The sequence below is a fragment of the Anolis carolinensis genome, chromosome 4, assembly GCF_035594765.1.
Source record: "Anolis carolinensis isolate JA03-04 chromosome 4, rAnoCar3.1.pri, whole genome shotgun sequence".
Classification (NCBI taxonomy): Eukaryota; Metazoa; Chordata; class Lepidosauria; order Squamata; family Dactyloidae; genus Anolis; species Anolis carolinensis.
In genome coordinates, this window is record NC_085844.1 from 191,393,752 (window position 1) to 191,416,309 (window position 22,558).

Genomic DNA, 22,558 nt, shown 5'->3' on the forward strand with positions numbered 1-22,558 from the left:
CTTTGTGACCTCATAGGGTCTCCAATGGCAGACAGAATTTTTCCTGAGGAGCCAGGTTAACTGTGCCAACCAGCTACTAGGCAGCAGCAGTAGTGTGGGGTGATACTGGCAGAGAATTTCTGAGAGACAACAGCGGTGGCACTATAGGTAACATTTGTTAGTATTGTGCAGAAGGAAACATGGTAAACCCCCTCTGAACGTCTTTTCCCACAAAAATGCTATGATGATACAAGCCAAAAGTAAATGAAAACATAGTGTCAGAAGATGAAATTCCCAGGCCAGATGGCATTCAGTCAACTGGCATACAGAAAAGTATTATTACTAGTAGCACTGTAGCTAATGATGAACCTGGACTCAAGTTGAAAGGACATCCAGCTTTTGACATGCTCAGAGGTGAAAGCAAGTCTGAAGCAGCACAACGTATATGATAGGTATATGGAATGTGAGAAGCATGAATTGGGAAGCTAGGCATAATAAATTCTTCCTTGGTGATTTCCCCTTTTCTATTTTTTGTACATGTCACCTCTAAATCTTATCTCAGCAGAAAAATCTTTAGATACCCATCTTGATTACTTTAGATACCTGTTTTTTCTCCTCATTAGAACTGCTTGAAATGGTGCCTACAGTACTTCACTTTTGAGAAACTTCCTCCATTACAAATTCCCTTCTCTTTCAGTATTCCTGACCATGGGTTCACATCCAGTATTTCCCTAAGTTGACTGAAATCAGCTTTCTTAAAGTCTAGAATTTGCATCTAAACAATGTTTGGCTTCCCCTTTCCACTATAAAACAAACTCCAGGACAATATGGTCACTCTCACCTAAAGATCCTGCAACTTGCATCCCATTAACCAGGTCAACCCTATTTGGTTAGGATACAAGCTAAAATAGCTAGCCCACTTGTTGACTTTTCCAACTTCTGGACAATGAAATTGTCTGCAAGTGAGAAATTTGTTAGACTTGATATTTTTAGCCGCCAGTTCTCAAACTGGTTTGGAGGTACAGTATATAGTAAATTCCTACAATGACAGTACTGTTGTTTTCCTCTCCATTGATTTCTATCCAGATATTGTTAACCTGGAACTCCTCACTGGTGTTAAACATATAATGCTCCTCCCCAACCTCCTTGTCCTACTCTCTTGTTTGATCTCTTACTGAGAAATAAATTGTACTCCACTATTACTACATTCCAATCATGAGACTTGTCCCATCGAATTCGTGATGCTTATTATATCATATTTGAATTGCTGTATTAAGAGTTCAAGTTCATCTTATTTATTCCCCATGTTTTGTGCATTCATGCAGAAACATGTAAGGCAAAGGGTCATCCCCCCAACTATTTAAGTTTTTCCACACCCACTATTGTGTTCTTGCACTATTAACCCAGTTTTCTCTCAAACACTCAAACTATTATATCCAACATGTAATGAACTCCTGCCCTTTAGAATACTGTTTCCCCCTCATATAACTCGGTTTAAAGCCCTTCCAGTCATACTTGTGAGACTCTTTCCAAAAACATTTCTTCCAGTTAGCTGTAAGTTGCAACCTATAACTTCCCAAAAATCCATCTTCATGAAACAGTTACTACATTCCAATCATAGTGTTTAAGCGATGCCTCTTCCTAATGTTGTAGATTCTTTTGTGGATTTTATTACACATTTCATTGTGCAATATTGCAATTCAACACAAGGACTATCACCATATTAATACTGCATGTGAAAATGTATATATACCACCTCAACATAGTTTCTCAGTCAATGTCTTCTTAAAATATCACACAAGAAAGTGACACACTTTAATACTATAACTCAATGTGAAATGTCTTTTTTTCCAGATCAGTGTCATGCCCTCAAAAATCCCTACTCCACATACTCATGCACACATTAGAGCCTGGAAATTTGCACTTTTTACAAAAACTTCCCAAATTTCCTAGTCTTCTGAGAAGTGTAATGCAAAGAAGTAACTTTCCAAAGCTCTCTTTCTCCCTTACACAACTAGACTCGATGTGTCATCTAAGTGATGCATGTTCTCTTTAGAAAGCTACTTTCAGCCTACGAATTCTTGTGTTTCTATTTTTCATGAAGTATGATTTTATTCTTTTCTTTAGTTGCTTTTATCTAAGCAGAATGCTCGACAAATCTACATATTAAACAGAAACATTCAACAAACTGCAAGGATACAAGGTTCTCAAACTGCACATGCATGGTATCATTATTTTTAGCTCTCCCTGGCCACCAGGCACTTATAACAGAGCAAGACTACCCATTTAATTACAGGGTTCCTATTGACCATGAAAGTGTTTTGTAATCAGAGTCTTTTATCTAGTTACTTTCTGCTGGACCCACTAGAGGTTCCTCAATCGGCGAAATCGTGCAGTAATTGATCTTTGATTCCCACCTACTCCCGCTTCTAATTTCCTCACCATTATATGACAGCTCTCCAGATAATTGCCAGCACATCTTTGGGATTATGCCATTTCTGTGCTCTGTGCTGATACTGCTTTGTTTTTTAGAACCTAGTACTTTCCTCACTTATCTGTGGCTTGTAATTACATGGTCAGAGACACTACCAGATCAAAGGCCCACAAACACACAAAACGGCTAGACCAGCTGCAAAATTCCTTGGAGAAATGAGAAATGATTTCCCATCATACATTTTCAAGGCACATTTTGCCACCACCAAAAAGAAATGTGGAGCAAAAGCCCTTAAAGAACTGTTTAGACAAATAGACCACTTAACCCAGTATCATTCTTGCCTTTTGCAGTGGCCAGATATGTTAAAAACTTCATCAGTCTAATCTTAAACGGAATGTTTTAAGGTATTAGTAATATTGGTATAGATTCACTGAGCCTTTACTTTGTTTTTGTTGTGTTGTGCTATTGTGTTGTTGTTGTTGTTGTTGTTGTTGTTGTTGTTGTTGTTGTTGTTGTGTGCCTTCAAGTTGTTTTTCAGAAATGTAGAATTCTGTGCTTGGTTGTGGGAATAGCAAGTCTCCCTGAATTCAGCTCTAAGCTGTGTTGTTAACAGTAGGTATCATTTAAAATGTACATCACTGAACGTTTTCAAAAGATACTCTTTATGTGAATATATTTCTTCTAGGCGTTTTCATGGACATTATCGTATGCTCCCTCCCCCATTTCTAAACACTTTGAAAACAGAGAGATAATGATGTTTGACGGAGCCCTTCCTTTGATGCAGAGGGACTTCCTGTCTGCACCCATCATAAATCTTTAGGAAATTGTCCCAGAATTCCTTCTTCTGAGCTCAGGAATTGGTATGCAACTGGAGAAAACAGCAAAAAAACACATGGGATGGGAGTTGTCAAATTTGCCTGTGTTGAATCACTTCAGTGAGGTGGAGTAAGGAGCTTTCCTGCGGGCAGTCCCCTACCAAGCATTGATACTTCTCTCCCAAAATCCTGCTTCATGGGCCTGGCATGGTAATTTAAAAAAATTAATTTAATCATTCAAAATACCGAAAATTCAAAATCTTTGATTGTATTTGATCTGTACTGCTAGCATTTTAAGTTTTGGACTTCCATGATGGAGAGAACTAAAATTGGGAGGGAAGTTCAGTATCCACCAAGTGGTATCTCTTTAAGATCAGTCCTTGAGGTCTACTCCAGAACAGCAGGATTGGAGGGGAAAGCCCAGTATCCCCAAAAGGTTTTTAATGGAGTGGATGGGAACTGCACACACTTGTGTGATAAATCTAAAAATGGATGATTTGGGGAGAAAAGGCAAGAAAGAACAACAGGTGATAAGGAATGACAAACAAAAATATGTGCTTTGTAACACTACAGGACTATACATCACAGTAATATGACACTCCCCACCCCCCATATGAGATAACGTCCTAAGCAGAGTAGAATTGTCAGGGCTTGGTCCTGAGTCTCCAGGAACGCGACGAGGGGCCAAGTTCTCCAGCTGTGGTGGGGCTCAGCTCCAGCCAGAAGGAAAGGGCTCTGTGCAAATCACTAGCACAGCTAGGCGAATAACAGTTTGCTATAATTTGCAAGAATTAATTGATCTGCTGCTGCAACTTGCAAATTTTTCCATAACACTATATATTTTTAGTTGCCTGTTGTGCACCTTATTCTTTCCCACTTATGGTGGTCATAGGGCAACCCTATCACATGCAGTTTTTTTGGTAAGATTTGTTCAGAGGGGAGTTTAACTTTGCCTCCCTTCAAGAGAGAGAAAATGTGATTTGCCCAAGGTCACCCAGTGGGTTTCCATGGCCACTGGGACTTCCTACTCCTGTCCCAGTCATTCTGGCAATGGGGTTCACCACCCACTCGACTCTGTATTTGCCCTATGCTTAGAAGCAAGTAGGCTAGATTAGATGCTCCTTACCTATCTCCCTGAGTAAGTAAGAAGAAGAATTCATCTTGATCTGGGAACAGCTCCCTTGTTGTTTTGACCCCATATTGTTATTGATTTCTGGAGATCCAAAGGCAATTCTTCATGAGTTTTTCTTGGGAATATTTATTCAGAAGGGTTTTACCTTTGCCTCCTGCTTAAACAAAAGATGGGTAAATGTTTTTCTGCAGACATCCCTTGGTCGAAGGGTACATAGAGAGTGTAACTTGCCCAAGATCATCCAGGCTGGATCTACACTGATAGATAATTCAGTTTGAACTGTATGGTCAGTGTAGACCCATATATTGCGCTCTGGACTGCACTGAACTGCATTATATGGCAGTGTAGATCCAGCCCCAATGGGTTTCCATGGCTAAGCAGAGCTTCAAATCCTGTTCTCCAGAGTCATAGTCCAACACTCAAACCACCAAACCAAGCAAGCTCTCAGGTAAAATTGTGATGGCCCTCCTGTTGATATGTGCTTTCAGGTTGACTCTGATCTTTGACAACTCTTTCATAGGATTTTCTTGGCAAAAAAAGTATTATGCAAAACTTTGCCATTGCCTTCCTCTAGCAACCTCATCAGACAGGCTAAACAGCCAGTCATAAACTAGTTCCTCTTCTCTTTTACCATGGAGCCTGCCAGCTCCCATCCCATGACATATATCTACTTCTGGTAGGGCTCCTTGATAAAAGAGAAGAGGAACCAGCGTACGGTGCTGCAGCAGCAACATGAGAAACTTTACGTGTTGTATTAGGATCAATGGGGGGAAGCTGAGCAGTGGATGCTTCCCCCCATGGGATCTGTGGTGAATCGCCCCGCTCTCCAGGAGCCTTAATTCAATAACCACTATCCCTACTCTCACTGGCTCTTTTGCCAACTCTTAGGCTGTTCTTGGGTCATGCATTTCTGCATCCAGTTTGAAAATAAGCCTCCATTAGCACTTTCCTCATGTATGTCTGTAGCTGTCTTAGACATTTTGTCTCAAGGCAGACAGTTTCCCTTCCCCCACCCACTCCTGCCATGCGGCATCCTAAGGAGAACTTGCCGCCAGACTGGAGAGATGACAGATGACTTGGGCAAGAAGGAGAGGGCTGAAGGCAACAGCTGCTTCAGGGGATTATTAACGAGCAGCAAATGATGGGAAATGCGAAGATCAATTGAAACAAAAGAGTTCAATAGTAAAAAGAAACATTTGCAGAGTAATGAGAGTCCATTTCTCTAGCCCAACTGTCGGAAATACATCCTGTTAAACATCCATCAATTATCTTGGCTTGCAAATGCATTAAAGGAATGAAGAATTATCCATCGATGAAAGTTAGACCTAATGCATTCTTTCCAGTGGCCGCACTTTAAAGACCGGCTTCAGGAAAAGCAGCATTATTATTCAGCTTAATCCATAAGACGTTTTGCACTCCATGTGTTACAAACCAAACTGTTGACATTGTGTTTTGTTTATGTTTTGCCTTCAAGTCACTTCCAACTTAAGGGGACCCTAAAATGACCCCATCACAGAAATGTTTTGCAAGATTTCTTCAGAGCTCTTGCCTTCCTCTGAGGTTGAGTACGACTTGCCCAGGGTCACCCAGTGGGTTTCATGGCTGAGTGGATATTTGAACTCTTGTCTCTAGAGTCCAACACACACACCACTACACCATGTTGGCTCTCATTATGCTGTGACAATTTTGGTTTTTAGGGGGAAGAGCATCCCATAATATTCTCCAAGTAGATAATTCCAGAGCACTTTTCTGCTACCAAACTCCATCTCCCCCTACACCATAGACTCGAAAGTGTTATGGGTTTTCTTCTCCTCCAGGCATCCTGGTAACTTCATATTTGTGAGGAAGCCTATACGTTTATCTTTGCTCTTTGTGGAAACTCATAAGTAATTAACTGGTCCAGAATAACAAAATATTCCAAGTCGGAAAGTCTGCCCCACGACTATTTATTTTTCAGCCCAATAAGGATTTGAGAGAGTTGAGCTAATTTTAATGTCCAAAGTAAAGGTTCCAAAACTTATATTATTGTTCACAAACCTTAGAATCCTTTCCACCAGTTTTGGCTGTTGTTGTGTGTCTTCAAATCCACTGCAACCTATGGCAACCCTAACATAGGTTTTTCATGGCAAGATTTTCTCTAAGGTAGTTTGCCATTGCCTTGATAGAGTATGGCTAGATCAAGGTGACCATGTGGGTTTCCATGGCTGAGCAAGGGTTCAAACTCTAGTGTCTCGAAATCCTAGTCCATCACTTAAACCACAATACAATAGCTGGTCCAAGACGTTTTGCTGCCAAAATCAAAGAATCTGTTTGGACTTGCAGTTGATTCTTACTTCAGTACTACTGATGAGACAGCTTTCTCTGCTTACCTGAAAGTAGAAGGCTAATTTAGGCTACGCAGAAAATCAATTGCTTGGATCATATTGCACTATCCTTCATCAGAGGGACATTGTCAGGGAGTATTGCCATTGGCCCCTCTGAATAATAATAACAACAACAACAACAACAACAACAATAACAACAACAACAACAACTTTATTTATATCCTGCCACAATTTCTCAAGAGGGACTAGGGGCGGTTTATGAAATAGCACAACAAAAGTACAACACAAAACACATGGAATGCAACAAAATTTGCAACAAATCAATAAACAACACCAATTAACATAATATAACAACTTAAAAGATTAACAAAAACAAAATGCACATCATCTTGAAGTGCATTTACACTGACATGTCTCAATGCTATGGAATCCCAAGACTTGTAGTTTGGTGAGACAGCAGCACTCTTTGGCAGAGACTTTATAAAATGACCACTCCCAGACTTCCATAGCATTGAGACATGGCAGCTGAAGTACAGAAAGTTGAGAGGAGACATGATAGCCATGTATAAATATGTGAGGGGAAGTCATAGGGAGGAGGGAGCAAGCTTGTTTTCTGCAGACCCGGAGACTAGGACGTGGAACAATGGCTTCAAACGACAGGAAAGGAGATTCCACCTGAACATTAGAAAGAACTTCCTAACTGTGAGAGCTGTTCAGCACTGGAACTCTCTGCCCCAGAGTGTGGAGGAGGCTTCTTCTTTGGGGACTTTTAGACAGAGACTGGATGGCCATCTGTCAGGGGTGCTTTGAATTTGATTTTCCTGCTTCTTGGCAGGGGGTTGGACTGGATGGCCTGTGAGGTCCCTTCCAACTCTGTGAGTATATTATTCTAAGTAGTGTAAAGCTGTATTCATTCTACATAGCAGATGCACCCTAGGACATGCTAACTGAAATGATCATGTAAATCCTGCTACCTTATTGTGTCTTCTGCAGCAACTATGGTAAATGGGAGCAGGGTTTTTTTTTCTTTGTACTTTCTTCTGTGACTTTCTTCAATAGTCATTCCAAGCCTTTCTATTAGGGTAGTATCACCTGTAGATCTTAAATTGTTGCTGTACCCAGAAGCTGTCAGGAGACACAATTCACCCCTTTCTCCCCTTTAATTTGGTGGGCAAAGGGTATTCTGAAGAATCTGGAGGAGTCAAGGGGTTCCAAAAACAGCCTCACGAGAAACCACAATTTGCCAGCCCTTGCGCAATCAGTCCTTTTTCACGAGTCTGATGTTCTGGATCCATTCCAGTTTGCTTTATTTGTAGACACAGTGGCTGGGAAATGTGGACTGGATAGAAAATGTCTTTTTTAGGTGAATGCTGGGTGTGAGAGCCTATTGGTTTCGTTTTTTAAAAGGCATAGCTTAGATAGTCCAAGATCTAAGTAATTAAAATAGAATTTAAAATCTTCTGAAATAATCAAAGATCTAAAACAGCTACAGAATGGGAAAAACACAAATTCTGACTTAAGTGTTGTGGTAGCTCAATTGTCCTTGGGTACAATGTACTTTGAAGTGTGTGTTATGTGATGTCATTTCTTACTCCCCCTCCGACAGCAGAATATTTCTCACCAATTCCACTTCCCACCAATGCTCCCTGTCCTTGCTGAAGGAAATGCCTTCCTCCTTTTACAAGGCAAGGACAGCTCTGAACTGGGGTGACCAAACCCATGGCCTTGAGAAGCACCTACTCTAATTGTTGATGGGAGCACATCATGATACTTTAAAAAAAAAAGGATAAGGAGGCATCTTTCAAGATGAATCTGTCATCTCAGCAATGTTTTGCTTAACAAGATAATGACATCCTCTGCTACTTATGTGTGGAGACCTCTGTGCCTTCAAATCTCTTATAGACATATGAAGACCTCATTAATTTCATAGACATTTCTTGGACAAAAGGATACTCAGAGATGGATTGCCATTACCTTCTGAAAAAAAGCCCCTAGCACCTGGTGTTCTTTGGTGGTCTCCTAACTAGACCTGACTCTGCTTACTTCCACAATCAAACAGGGTCTGATGATTCTTGAGACTTCTTTACCAGCTGAGTTCATCTAGAGTCCATACATTATCTGGGACAGGTTGGGTTTTCACAGCAGCAATGTATTATTAATAGAGATCCTAGATCTCAGGGACCAAATCAAGTCCATTCTGCAGTTTTAATTTTTCCAAACATAATTGTATCTTGTATTCTTTGGAATCAACAACTTAATGAGTTTTTAATGTTTAATTGTCCACCAAATCATAGTAACTTGGCCCAAAAAAGCATCCATATATATTATTGGACTTCACTCCCAGAATCCCTGACCATTGGTTTGGCTGAACAAAACTTCCTTTATTTGAAGTCACACTTTGGGAATCACACGGGCGTAGATATGTCATGCGGTCACTAGTGAAATTTCATGCATTGATTCACATATGAACACAGCCCCATGAGTTGTCTCATTTTGGCAGTGTTTCATCTCAGATAACAGCTGTATATCAGAGCTACATAGGCATAATATAACTCTTTCCCTCATATTAAAATCTTCCAGAGAATTTTAGAATCTACATGATTTCAGAAATGTTTAGGATACACAAGCCTTCTTTACTTGTTTTCCCATGAGCTGATGATACTATTGTATTTAAACTGATGCTGCGGGTCTTGTCATATATTCTTGCCTTGTTCTTCTATTGCTGCCTTTTTATGCTGTAGTATGAACTGGTTTCTGTGTTGATTTGTTTTATTGATTGTAAGAGGATACCATTTCTGCTAAAAATAGGGCTATCAATAAAATGAAATGAAACTCAAAAAGTGAATAAGGGCAGGGGCTATGGTCTCAAAGGGCTGGTGAATGCTGTGCCCTCAATTAAGCCCTCCTCCCCTCCTCAAAACAGACAAGATCCAGAATTCGCCTTCCCTGGATGGATGCTTCCATCTCTGAAGGTGCTTCTCCTTGACTTTGCAGATTCCTCCTTTTGGAGTTGGCTATCACAACTCACCACATTCAGCAGGTTGCCCTGCTGCCCTCATACCCTTCAACTGTCAAGTACACTTCCAATTTTTTATCATTTCAGAAACCACTTGAGAACATACTGCAAGTCACTTCTAGTGCGAGAGAATTGGCTGTCTACAGAGACATTACCCAGGGGATGCCCAGATGTGTTACCATCCTGCCGGGAGGCTTTTTCATGTCCCTGCAAGCTAGAGCTGACAGATGGGAGCTCACTCTGTTTCACAGATTCAAACTGGCAACCTGCAGGTCAGCAACCCAACCCTCAGGTGAGCAGTCCAGCCAGCACAAGGGTTCAATCCATTGCGCCACCGATTAATCCTCTGGCATTCCACTTTTAGAATGTGTCCAAAATGTCTCAATTCCTCTCTCTTCAACCTCCTCCTCATATCCCTCTTTGTCATCAACTCATTTCAGTTGCTGCAAATTTTTTAGCAGGGAGGAGAAAAGAGAAAGGGGCAAGATCTTGACTTTTTCTGGAGATTCAGACACAAGCAAACAGTTGCAGCCTATCCTGATTTGTCTGTTCTTCCTTTTGCCATCTTGACCACACTTTGATGCTGCTTCACCTCATGTGTCCCAATTTTAATCTGTGAAATATTGGAAAGTACACACTCTGCGGGAAATTTTCAGAGCTAGAGCTCCTGGAGTGGGAATGAGAGAAATACAGAAGACTGCTTTTGCCTGCCTAGTTGCATGTACAATGGGCCCTTAGTGTCCGTTGGGGTTTGTTCCAGAAGCCCTCTGTGAAGATACATGAATGCTCAAGTCCCATTGCATACAGTGTCATGGTAAAATGGTATCCCTAATAGAAAATGGCAAAATCAATGTTTGCCTTTCAGGGGTAGGGGGAGAATGAATTTGTGGATATGGAGGGCTGGCTAAAAGGCTTTTGATCCATTCTGCAGCCTTTTAGGAGAAAGGTGGGTTCAGTGTGAAATAGTCAGAAGATTTTGTTTTATTATTTATAGATTCCTTTTAACAGAGGTGATGTACCCTTAAAATCAATAAAACAAATCAACAAGTGGTGCGTTGGAGCAGTTCAGTTGGTGGCCTGTACTTGCTAGCCAAGAACACACAGTGCATACATGGCAGAATGAAATGTTATCTGTTGATGGGGCCCAGCTTTAATGCAGTCAAAAGATCTCCAGACTCTAGAATATATGTGGCAACAATATCCAAAATCAGCTTGTGATAGAGCTGCCCTGGGTTTGCAAGTCTACTTCCAGTTCATTTGCCAGTGACCTGGCTTTGTACTCTTTCTAAGAGAATGATCTCAGATTCAGTTCAAAAACTTTTACCCATGTAGAGAGTGCAGCTGCAAAGCCCATTCCCTACCTGAATTTTCAATCTTAAATCATTTAGTAAGGACTAGTAAATGCCTCAGTCCTTCCAAGCGTGAAATACAAAGCACTCACCGTCTCTTTACATCCTGTTCCCACAGTACCCATCTCTCCACATGACGCCTTTTATATCTCTTCTTACTCTTTACCTGACCAGTCAAGAAAGCCCTGGTGTATTTGCACAGGAAAAAATCCTTCACTAAATCATTCTTGATGAAAAGCTGTCTACAATTTTCTTTCTCAGCCCCTCAGCCCACCTCTTTGACTTTGGGAAAGTGAAAGTGAGGGAGTTAATTTGTGTTGTATGCAAAAATCACAGCAGGACTTTGCTCTGAACAGAGCTCATGTTACATTTAAAAGCTTTAATATTATTTTGGGTGGTGATATTCTCCCAAAAGAATCCAATGCTGCATCTATGCACCTAGAGAAAATTTTGAAGTCTAATCTTTCTATTTCTCTCCCCCACTCCCCCAAAATATGGAGACCGGGAAGACAGGCATCGGAGGAATGCACCGAGGTTTATCCACTTTAGGGCTATGCTGGTGAAATCCCATTTTTTTACTGTTCAAATAAGATGATCTGTTATGCAAACAAACAAAAAACAAAATACTCAGCCACCTATCTCCATTCCTAAATCTGTGATCATCTATTTGTTCCCCCTACACCTGTAATGTCCTGGAGCTGAATGTTATGTGCTATGTTAAGATGAAGGAACAGGACCAATTTCAGCTCAGAGATATGACCTGACCTGCATCAATTTCCAAGCCCTAAACAAGCTAAAGCCTGATACTTTAGTCAACAGTCCATATTGGAAAATTACATAATACAGTACTTCATTATGGGTGATTTTAGCTATTTATTGCATTCACATTACACTGAAAAGAATGGTTACAATCATCATCATCATCATTTCCTCAGATCAGTGTTATCCTATAAGATTTCCATGTCAAAATAATGATGTGACCAGTGGTAAAATGTATTTGATAATTAGGTTGGTGCATATGGTATCCATTCTAATTCTTTCAACCAAGATCTGAAAGTGTACAGTCTCTCTCTTGCCATTCTGTACCCATCTGGGGATGCCGCTCACCCTTCAAAAAGTGACGGCAGTCCCAGTGAATCAGTGGCCCATCTGTCTTCTTTGGGACATTAACTGTGATGATTTGTCAGATGCAGGAGAGTGACAGACTTGTGCAAATTACCCAGAGGAGGGGAGGGCTGAGCCGCTGTGCTTATTCAATCTAGAACAACCCTGACCTGCTGACAAAGGCAGAGTTATTTTTAAAAAGCCACAAGTCAGCAGAAATTTCCTTAGCAGCTTTGGATGCTGCTGCTGCCGCCACTGCCACCACGACTGCCGCTGGTATAAAAATTAGCCTAAGGGAATGGATCTCAGCCAATTGGAGAATAATGCCTTCAAATGGGGAACCGGGAAAGCTCTGAATCAGTGCCCCCTCTCTCCTGCTCAATCTTTGGGGTTAGTTATCAATGGAAGAAAATGTGTACCATGCTTGACCTTCCTGAAAGCTCACTTCAAGGCAGTGGTGGTGGGTGTCCATGCTGGTTAGTGGAGTTGAAGGCACATCAGTGAATGGTGTCAGAAGCAGGGATGTCAAGCAGAGCCAGCACAAAGTGAGCATTTGTACAAACATGCAGAGATACACACAGGGGCCTTCAACACATAAACACAGACAGAGGCAGGCAGGCATTCACCTAGGAGCAGTCATGTAGTGAAGATCAGGCCCAAAAGGTCACAGCCCAGGGAGTTTATGTTTAGCAAGGGTTATGAAATTATCTTCACACCAACCCAGACTCACCATTTCTATGTAAAGTGCTGCCTGAATAGAGAACAGAGACCCAAAGGCCCTCCTTTCAACTGACAGGACCCAGCTCAGAAGGAAAATGAGACTTGATTGAATCAAGCTGCCTCACAAACATGGAGGACTGTGTGAAGTCAACTATAACTGCAACCCCCATTGGCTTTACCACAGACCTATTTCTGACCTATGAAAAATGGCTGGACATTTACATCCGAATACGATTGCCTGCCTTTTTGGCACTCTGCTTGGGAGGTATAGCTATAGGGATTGCTGTGAATATGTGTTGTACTTCAGAATTTAGTATTGCCTTTATTCACGTATGTTGTAGATAGGCATAGCTTGAGTCTGGGTTTTTTTTTTTCATGTCAGGAGCGACTTGAGAAACTGCAAGTTGCTTCTGATGTGAGAGAATTGGCCTTCTGCAAAGACATTGCCCAGGAGATGCCCAGATGTTGGATGTTTTACCATCTTGTGAGAGGCTTCTCTCATGTCCCCGCATATGGAGCTAGAGACGACAGATGGGAGCTCACCCCACTCCACGGATTCGAACTGCCAACCTTTTGGTCAGCAGTCCTCCCAGCACAAGGGTTTAACCCATTATGCCACTAGGGGCTCTGAGTCCGGATAATTATTCTCAAATTATTAAGTTTGTTGCCATTTAAGAGTCTCCTCATCAGGCTTTCCTAACACTTGAGAAACCATGCTTAGTCCCTGGTATTTTTAAACAAGCCTGTGTGTAGCTGAAAAGGGCTGTTGCCAGTCCTCGTAGATCACTTGTGGATGACCCACAAGATCCTGTGTAGTCCATAGGATTACTGTTTTGTCTCTACTATTTATACTTTCTGCCATTTCTGCTGAGTTCTCTTGCAAATTCTCCAATGAAAGTGGCCATTATTCAATTATGTGACAAGGTGGCGGGACTGTAATTTGAATGAAGAAGAATGATGCTTCCCATGTGCCATTTTTTCATGTGAAAGTCATGACCTCCAACTGTCCTGATTTAGCAGATATTGTCCTAGTTAATTCTCTGGCATTCAACTTTTCCCAGCCACTTTTAAAATGTCTCAGTTTTTCTTTCCTCTCCTCACATTCCCCCTTTTTCCTAAGCTTTTTTTGATTGCTGCAAGCCGAGTTCAAAGTTAAAAATAGTCTGCCCTGACTTAACTCAGCAGGGGGGAGAGGAGAGAGGAGAGAAATGGGTGGCATTTTCCATTCCTAGTAGGCTCAGGCAAAAGCATACTGCTGCAGCACTTCCTGCTTTACATGTTCTTCCTTATTGACAACCTTTGCCACCTTAAACACACTCTGATATTGCTTGGCCACATGCATCCTATTTTTCATTCATGAAAGGATGGAGGGAAGGGAAGGAAGTGTCAAAGAAAAAAGCCTTGCCAAGAAGGTCTTGTGATAGATTTGCCTCAGGGCTACTGTAAGTCCAAAACATTTTGAAGGCACATGACAACAACAGAGTCCAAAGCACGGCTGACAGTGGAGTAGTGGTAAATTTTAAAGTGCAGGCTCTCACTAGGAATGTCTCTGCTCATACCATCCCAAAGTGCGGATGGCTGTGATGGTCGAAATTTCTAGCACTTTTCATTTCTACCAGAAATTGGTCGTCTGGAAAGCCACCCCCAAATACTCTGGAATACAGCAGCTGTCACTGATAACAATACATAACTGCAAGGGAAATCAATTCCTCTCCAGCCGCTATAGGCATTACAGCTAAATACAGAAAAGGGGAATGCAAAAAGGTGGCACATGATGTGATGGTCTCTACTAACCAGACATTTCCGGGGATTTGACCTTGCCTACTATTCCCATCCTGTGCTCTTGGAGAGAGCTGAGGAATGGGCTGTGTGGGGGAGTAGGATTCCGATGGGTGGAAATATGTTCAGAAAACAAATCAAGCTGTGCAGTCTTCCTAACAGCAGTTTGTCAAGCAGGAGGCAAACATTTTTTTAAAATGTTTAAATATACAAGAAATCAGAAACCAGCTAGGGAGTAATTGAACTTCTCGGCGACAGCCAAATTAAAAGGATTCTAGAGGATGGAGACCATGTTGAAGCTGAATGAATTTTGTGTGTTTATTTTCTATGTCTTTATCCATCCCCATGGAGTCCATGGTCGCACAATGGGTTAAACCTTTGCGCTGGCAGGACTGCTGACTTGAAGGCTGGATTGCTGACCTGAAGGCTGCCAGTTTGAATCTGAGGAGAGCGTGGATGAGCTCCCTCTATCAGCTCAAGCTCCCCATGCAGGGACATGAGAGAAGCCTCCCACAAGGGTAGTAAAACATCAAAACATCCAGGCGTCCCCTGGGCAATGTCCTTAGCAGATGACCAATTCTCTCACACCAGAAGCGACGTGCAGTTTCTCAAATCGCTCCTGATAAGAAAAAAAATCCAAACCCCTGGAAAATGCCTTCCTTCAGGATTTCCAGTTGACGCTAATGATTATTAGGCATTTTCAGGTAATTCATGGAGAGATAATGAACAAAGATTAGCTTTTTAAGAGTTTACCAATGTGTAGAAGATCTCACTGAAACAAAATGTATTTATTTACGACACTTCTATCCCTCCTTCCTCAACCCCGAAGGGGACTCAAGGTGGCTTTACACATAGGCAACTATTTGATGCCTTTAAAAATAATGTACAACAAAATAAACATTTAAAATGTTTATTTTAAATGTTTTAAATTAAAACATTTAAAACAATACCTTTACAATTAATCACGTGATTGGACAAAGATGTCATGCAAACGAGCTCCAAAACATAGACCCTATGCAAACTGTCTTTTTGCAAGGAAATATCAATAAATATTTCCTTTCAACTACCTGTTGGATGAAATACATTTTACACCACATATTTGAAGGGGATACTGGACCACAAATCAGAAAGTTTTTTTCTTGGACTACAATGTCTGGAATCCTATTGTCATCATGACCATATTGAACACAAATTGTTTGTCTGCTCAAGGCTGTTCAAAAGAAAACTACAGCATGAAATTATTGTTTTTAAGTAGCAGAAATAAATGATCAGTGTAGGATTTCTAGGAATTAGCTCACAAACAAGGCTTAATGGAACTTGGAGTCCTGCTTACTCCCAGTGATGTTTGTGGATAAATCATTACAATGTAATATTTCCATGCACATGTGCTCTTAGACTTTTAAAAAGCATTTTGTGAGCATCAATATTTACATTGGAATTGCCCCAATCAGCTCCCTGACTTTAGAGTAAATTCCTTCTGATGGATTTACCAAGGCTCAGATTCAGATGTCATTATGGGCTTCCTTTTGGTGCATTCCAAGTTGAGTAGGAGGAAAAATCAACAAACTGAAAGAATCAATGGGAAATGGAGTTGAATTAACCCAGGGGTCTTCCCAGGCAATAGTTTTACAGCACATTAAAAATTCACAGACAGCTTGAGTTATTGTTGAGAAGTGAACCATCTTCCCCTAAAAGTTTCATTCAGTAGCTGCAGATGAATCCAGATGTTTTTTCTCAATGTAATGCCTTTCTGGAAGGGAAGTCACATTTCCAGTATAATGTCACAATATTTTGTTGCTGGGAAAATCTTAAATTTCCCCCAGCTAATGCTTCTGTTCTATTTGTGATTGGACAGATGCCCTGAGCGCCCATTGGAGTGTGAATCTTGAGAAATAGCCAGGCTCATAAACACTTTTAAAAATAACCTATTTCTTAATTTTAGAATCAATGAACTCCCTTCTCTCATAATACTCGAACTCAGAGAAAAGCTGAATGGTGAGCAATTGAGAATGAAAGAAAAGGAAGGCTTTCTTCATTCAGCAGCCACATAAACAGTGGGATTTGCTATCACAAGAAGCAGTGACAATGGCCATCAGTTTAGATGGCTTTGAAAGGGGTTTACTGTATACAGATTCAGAGAAGAGAGTCTATCAATGGTTATTAGTTATAAAGGCTATGTTTTACTTCCAAGGTTGCTAGGGAACAAGCGCAGGAAAAGCCGACTGCTCTCATGTCTTGCTTGTAAACTTCCCAGAGGAATCTAGTTGGTCACCGTGGGAAACAGTTCCAACAGTGAAGCCTTCCATATAAGTGTGCTGGAATAAAAACAATAACAAAAAGCATATTGGAAGCTAGCACATTTAAGCATGAGATTCTGTAGACTGCAGTCCATGAAAGGTGATAGCAAAGAAAACCTGTACGGTCCTGCACCCAACATTTAGCTATTATGTCATGGCTACCCCTACACCCCTCTCCTGATATAACCCCTGAAAGACACTTACAAATCTAGGCAGCCATCTCAAGAGATGGACTTTGGTAGTGCTGGCAAGTGGGTCACTAAAGGATGGTGCATCCAGCCTCCTCCCACTACCAAGAAACAGAGTTATGAGCAGAGCTCCTCCCTGCGCCATGGGGCTGGATGAATCATCTTTCAGTACCCTGCTTGCCAATGCTACAAAATGTCTCTTGGGGCTTAAGTTATGGACTTAATAACTTCATGCTCACTGTGCATGATGCTCTGAAACCTGATTAAGTAGACCATGTAGATGAGAACTCAATATACCTACCTGGATTTTAAAGTGGTTTGGGGTGCATCTGCATTTGTGGAAGTGGCGCCATAAACATTGGTAGACATTTATGAGGTCACAGGCCTAATTTATGACCTCGTAACTGCCTAACGATGCCATTTCTCATATTTGAGATGGCACTAAGATTGTTGTTGTTGCTTCTGCTGCTACTGCTGTTGCTCTAAACTGGATTCCTTATCTGGATTCCTTACCTTTGATCTTGACCTATGATGTGTTCTTAAGAACTATTCCAACAAATCTAAAGAAGTATCTGCTCTTATGATAACTTCCTAGGATTTTGCTAGGTGTCCCAGTTGTCAATTCTGTGTCCACTCATTTCATTTTGGAGCAGTTTTTTGGATCAGCATTGAGTCTCTTTCAAAGATTTTTTTAAAAAAAAGAGGGAATGTAGTTGTAGATGTTATCTTGTGGTCTGGAGGACCAATTTTCTCTCTCTTTAAAAACAATCTTAGAATTATAGTGCTATAATAAAACATACAATTTTATTACTGCACTTTTTTCATGCCAGGAGCGACTTGAGAAACTGCAAGTCACTTCTAGTGTGAGAGAACTGGCTGTCTGCAAAGACATTGCCCAGGATGTTTTACCATCTTGTGGGAGGCTTCTCTCATGTACCCACATGGGAAGCTGGAGCTGACAATCGGGAGCTCATTCCATTCCCTGGTTTTGAACCACCGACCTTTCAGTCAACAGTCCTGCCAGCACAAGGGTTTAACCCATTGTGCCAGTGAAGGCTCAATTACTGGACTGATGCATTATAACTCTATCAATATGGATATGGCCATGTTGGGGGAGAGGCAGCCCAACCTATAAGGTGAAGTTTTATTTATTTATTTATTTTGCGGGGGGGGGGGGGGGGTGAGGGATAGCTGGAAGAAAATTGAAACCTATTCAACTACATTAAAGTCATTTACGATACTAACCAATGTGGCAGCTAGTGGCAGGATTTTTCAGAAAATAGTTCAGGAAAAGACAAATATCACTTTAATTTTTTTAGGAACAGAACCATTACAACAAATACTGCAACCTCTATTAAGTTCCTGACATATCTGTTACATCTTGAAGAACCCTAAGTTTTTAATGTTGAAGCATAAAAATTATGATTCTTTTTTATTTTTTATTTTTTTAAACAGGAATGGCAAGCACAAGCAATGGCATCCATCCCTTTCTCCAGTAGTGATGTTCTCAGCACTTCAAGAACCAACCTTTCTTCTTTCCTTCCATAGCAATATTAACGATAAAACTGATAGATATAATACTGGGTAATACAGTGGATAAGGATATACGCTCCACTGCAATGCATTGTTCCCTTTTCCAACAATTTTGTTTTGACTCAGGGACATACAGAAGGCTTTTGTCAAAGAGAGGAAACACGCTCAGAGCACACTTTGCAAAATGGTTTAAATAAAGATTCCAAATCTAGAGATACTAACATATTCTCACAATTCAGCCAAACAGAAGGAAAACTGAATCCTACTGAAAGCAATAAAATTAGACCGTCTGAATGCATCTCTTTTTAATAAATTTAGTATATCATTACGAAGTTAGTATTCCTAAGTACAGAAAAGTCTTTAGCACAAAGTTGGTAGTGATTTAAGAACCAGGGCAAACACAAGTGATATAAATCATGTCTACGTTTTTGAGTGCTTAGAGATCTCATTCCTGGGACCCATATATAGTGAATATTGTTGACCCTTCCATGGTCAGTCTGAAAATATTTACAAGCTAATAGCTTTACCATCTGCAGTATCTCCCATACTTCAGCTAGTCATTCATTTTTATAGACTTGGCAGTAAATTTTTCAGGACCTAGCATTTACTGGAAAGCCTCATTTATTTTAATGGTAGTCCCCTGCAACTAACATTTTTGGATTGTGTCCATAATTTCTTTATTAATACATTATTGTTCTAACAAATGTAGAATAATTGGAGTCTCTCAAGGACATCCCAGAATAAAAGATATAAACGCTAGCAAGGGTTGTCTTGTGAAGGCATGTGGTGGATATGCGAGTCTAACACAGCTCTAAATTATTTTCTCCTAACATCAATAAGATAGTAAGGTATTTTGTATGCAGCATATCAGAGATGAACTCTTTTAAGTCACAAGACTATAAAACAGAAACATGATCATATCACATATGAACATAAAAGAAACATCACATGTCCTTAAAGTTAATGATCATTATGCACTCAAAATGTTTCAGGTGCATTCATGTCACTATTCAACTATTGCTAATAGAATTTATCTACTGAGGAAATAAAGATATACATGGAATAGTTTCAGAAGTGACTGCATCCCTGGATATAGCATGGTGTGAGAACAGTTTTTCCATTGTTGTCCCATACTGATATCACATCCAGTTTATGCTATGTGTTTAACATAGCATAAGTATTTATGAACTATATTAATTTATTTGTTACATAGTTGTCCCTCCAAAGGGTTCAGGGCTACATTCATGGCTTTCACCATCTTTTCCTCCCAATAACCCCATGAGGTAGGTTAGACTGAGAGCCAATGGCTGGTCCAGAGATACCTAATGAGTTTCATAGCCACAAAGGGATTTCTATCCAGAACACATCCCTCCTAGACCAAGATATTAATTGTAATACTATGCTGATTAGATAAACTACTATGGTTGGGAGAAGATGTATTTCAGACCTTTTACCACTTGGGCTCCAACTGCGTAGAAAAAAGTGGTTTATTAAGAATGGCTTTCCCAGGCACATATTTGCAACAGAACTCTGTATCTCATGGAATCCCACCCTCCTCTACAAATGTTACAGACTACAGAAAGTCCTCTTTTGAACTTGACCCGACAGCTGAGCCATAATAAGCTAGGCCAGTTTCACACAAAGGTAGGTGTCATGCCCAGAGCCAATCCATGACAGTTTACTGGTGGAGGGAACTGAAGGACAAGATGGCATTCACAGTCTGTCTACAGAAGGAGACTTGGCCATTGAATTTTACCTGAGAGGTGTCAATGAAACAGTGTCCTTCATGATCCTTGAGGGCAGAAGTCTACTTTAGGGAGTTTAGGTCAAGTCAAGTGGCACACATATCTTGTATTCTCCAACAGAGGAAAGTTTGGGTGACTGCCAAGACTGTTTCCAGTCTGAGGCAGTTACCTTACTTTGCTTAATGGCAAGTTTGTCAACCCTGATCATTTCCTAAAGCTTACATTTTGTTCCAGAGTGCATCTGTGCTGTTAACTTCCTAGGTATGAATTAACATTTGCTTTTGGAGGGTTTCCTTCCCTTCAAAAGGGTGAACACATCAGCTGGAAAATAGTTTTACTTGGAAGCCTAAAAGGGGAAAAGAAAGAAAGAGAGAAATTGTTTGTTTGTGTATCTATTATGTATTTATTTACTGTACTTATACCCTGCCCTTCTCACTCCGAAGGGGGACTCAGGATGGTTTACAAATTATGGCAATATTCAGATAATAACAATATCAATAAAACACAATACATATTAGTTAAAAATCTTTCAAATGAATAAAACATATTAAAACATATCAAACATATCAAACCTACATTGTATTGAGGTATGATTACAAGTCTTACAGTCCAGTGGCTTAAACGGCCAAACCTCTCATAAGTGACAGCTCAACAGCCTTGAATCATTGTCACACACAACCCACTCCTACCTAAAATTAGTCCAATCTATGCCACACCCAATTATCCTTAAGGATCTGTTCTTACCAGTCTAGGTTGCAAGGTTTTAAAGCGGCCAGCAATGTGGGGGAGAGTTGTAGATGCTTCTCTTTCATCTCACCTTATTCAATGTACTTTGTTTCCATTCTAAATTATTTTGATTATTTTGCTCACCTATGCAGCTTTCTAAGTACAAATAGAAATCCAAGCCATAAAAGCAAGACAATATTTTGACTCACCTCCAGCAGTAATTTCAGCACAGACAGCTGGTGTTACAATTTTCACTGATATTGTCTACCTAGTCTTCATGGACAGGTGACAATGTGGTAGGGATCTAAACTTGTTTCCAATTAACCAGATTCTAAAGTGCCTTCCTAAATCAAGAGCATTATGTATAATTAGACAATATTGTTCATGTCTCCTTCCTCTGTCTTTACCAGCAACCCTGCCTTAAAATAGTATTATGACCCTTCGAGAATGTGAGGTGCTCAGCATTTCAAGGGATCAAGTCCCATTATTCTATATTGTTAGCAAAGTTGTATAGCTCAGAGATGAGAATATGTGCTTGATATGCCATAAGTCCCTGGTTCAATCCTCTGGCATCTCCAGCCAAACTGTCAGAAATCTTGGCGAGCTGAACTCAATTATTGAAAAGTAGACAACAAACATGGACCAGTGATAGCTTCCTGTGACAGCTGGACACCCTAATATGAGCATGCCATCCTAAAATTTCATTATTTTATCTACAGTTGTGTAGGTTGCTTTCTCACCAAGTACTTAAAGGTAAGATATAAAAGTGTTCTTAGTTCTTCAGTGAGGATTTCTTGACTCAGGGATTTCAGTTTGGCAGGGACCCTACACAGTAGCATCATTCTCTTCACAGATAATCAATCCAATCTTGCACTACCATAATCCAAGTATGGTAATCCAATGCTTCTTTGACTAGATTTGCCAAAAAATAAATTAAGCATAGATTCTGTGTCAGGTAGAAGTTCAGCAAAATGAAGCTTACCATTACCTATGCCAAATTTTATTAAGGGAAGTGTCTTCCAGTTTTGAAACCAGGAAAATATTAAATTGTTAAATTTCTCACTGTCATAGAGATGCTAAAAGCATAAGAGCCCTGGCCAAAAACAAACAAACAAAAAAACTGGCAACTGTAGATATGCCACAAGTATGAGTGTTTCCTGATTTAATAAGGCATGTGTTGGAGATGAATTTCTCTAAAAGATTTTGTAACAAATATTAAGCACTGTTTCCCAGCACCTCAAGCAGCAATACAGTGGAACCCTGAACACCGCATTTTCTGACGCAGTGGCCAGAATATCTACAAACCAGTTAACCCTGCCATGCAGCCCCAACAGTGTCAATGACAGTTGTTTGAGAGTACAATCTTTTTTGCTAACATCACTTCACCCTTGTGTGCAGCGGCGCTCCATTTCTTTGC

The 22,558-nt window shown here is 40.5% G+C and overlaps 2 long non-coding RNA genes across 3 annotated transcripts in view; one reads left to right on the forward strand and one right to left on the reverse strand.

Moving 5' to 3' along the window:
- Positions 1-16: 16 nt before the first annotated feature.
- Positions 17-18,968, forward strand: LOC134298402 (uncharacterized). Its single transcript, XR_010005460.1, has 2 exons — positions 17-147; positions 18,593-18,968. It is a non-coding gene; the product is annotated as an uncharacterized LOC134298402 (long non-coding RNA).
- Positions 18,969-19,949: 981 nt separating this feature from the next.
- LOC134298403 (uncharacterized) overlaps positions 19,950-22,558 on the reverse strand; it is a 45,870-nt gene continuing 43,261 nt past the window's right edge. For both annotated transcript variants that reach the window (XR_010005463.1, XR_010005462.1), the window contains exon 3: positions 19,950-20,761. This is a non-coding gene — a long non-coding RNA (uncharacterized LOC134298403). The remainder of the gene's footprint in view (positions 20,762-22,558) is intronic.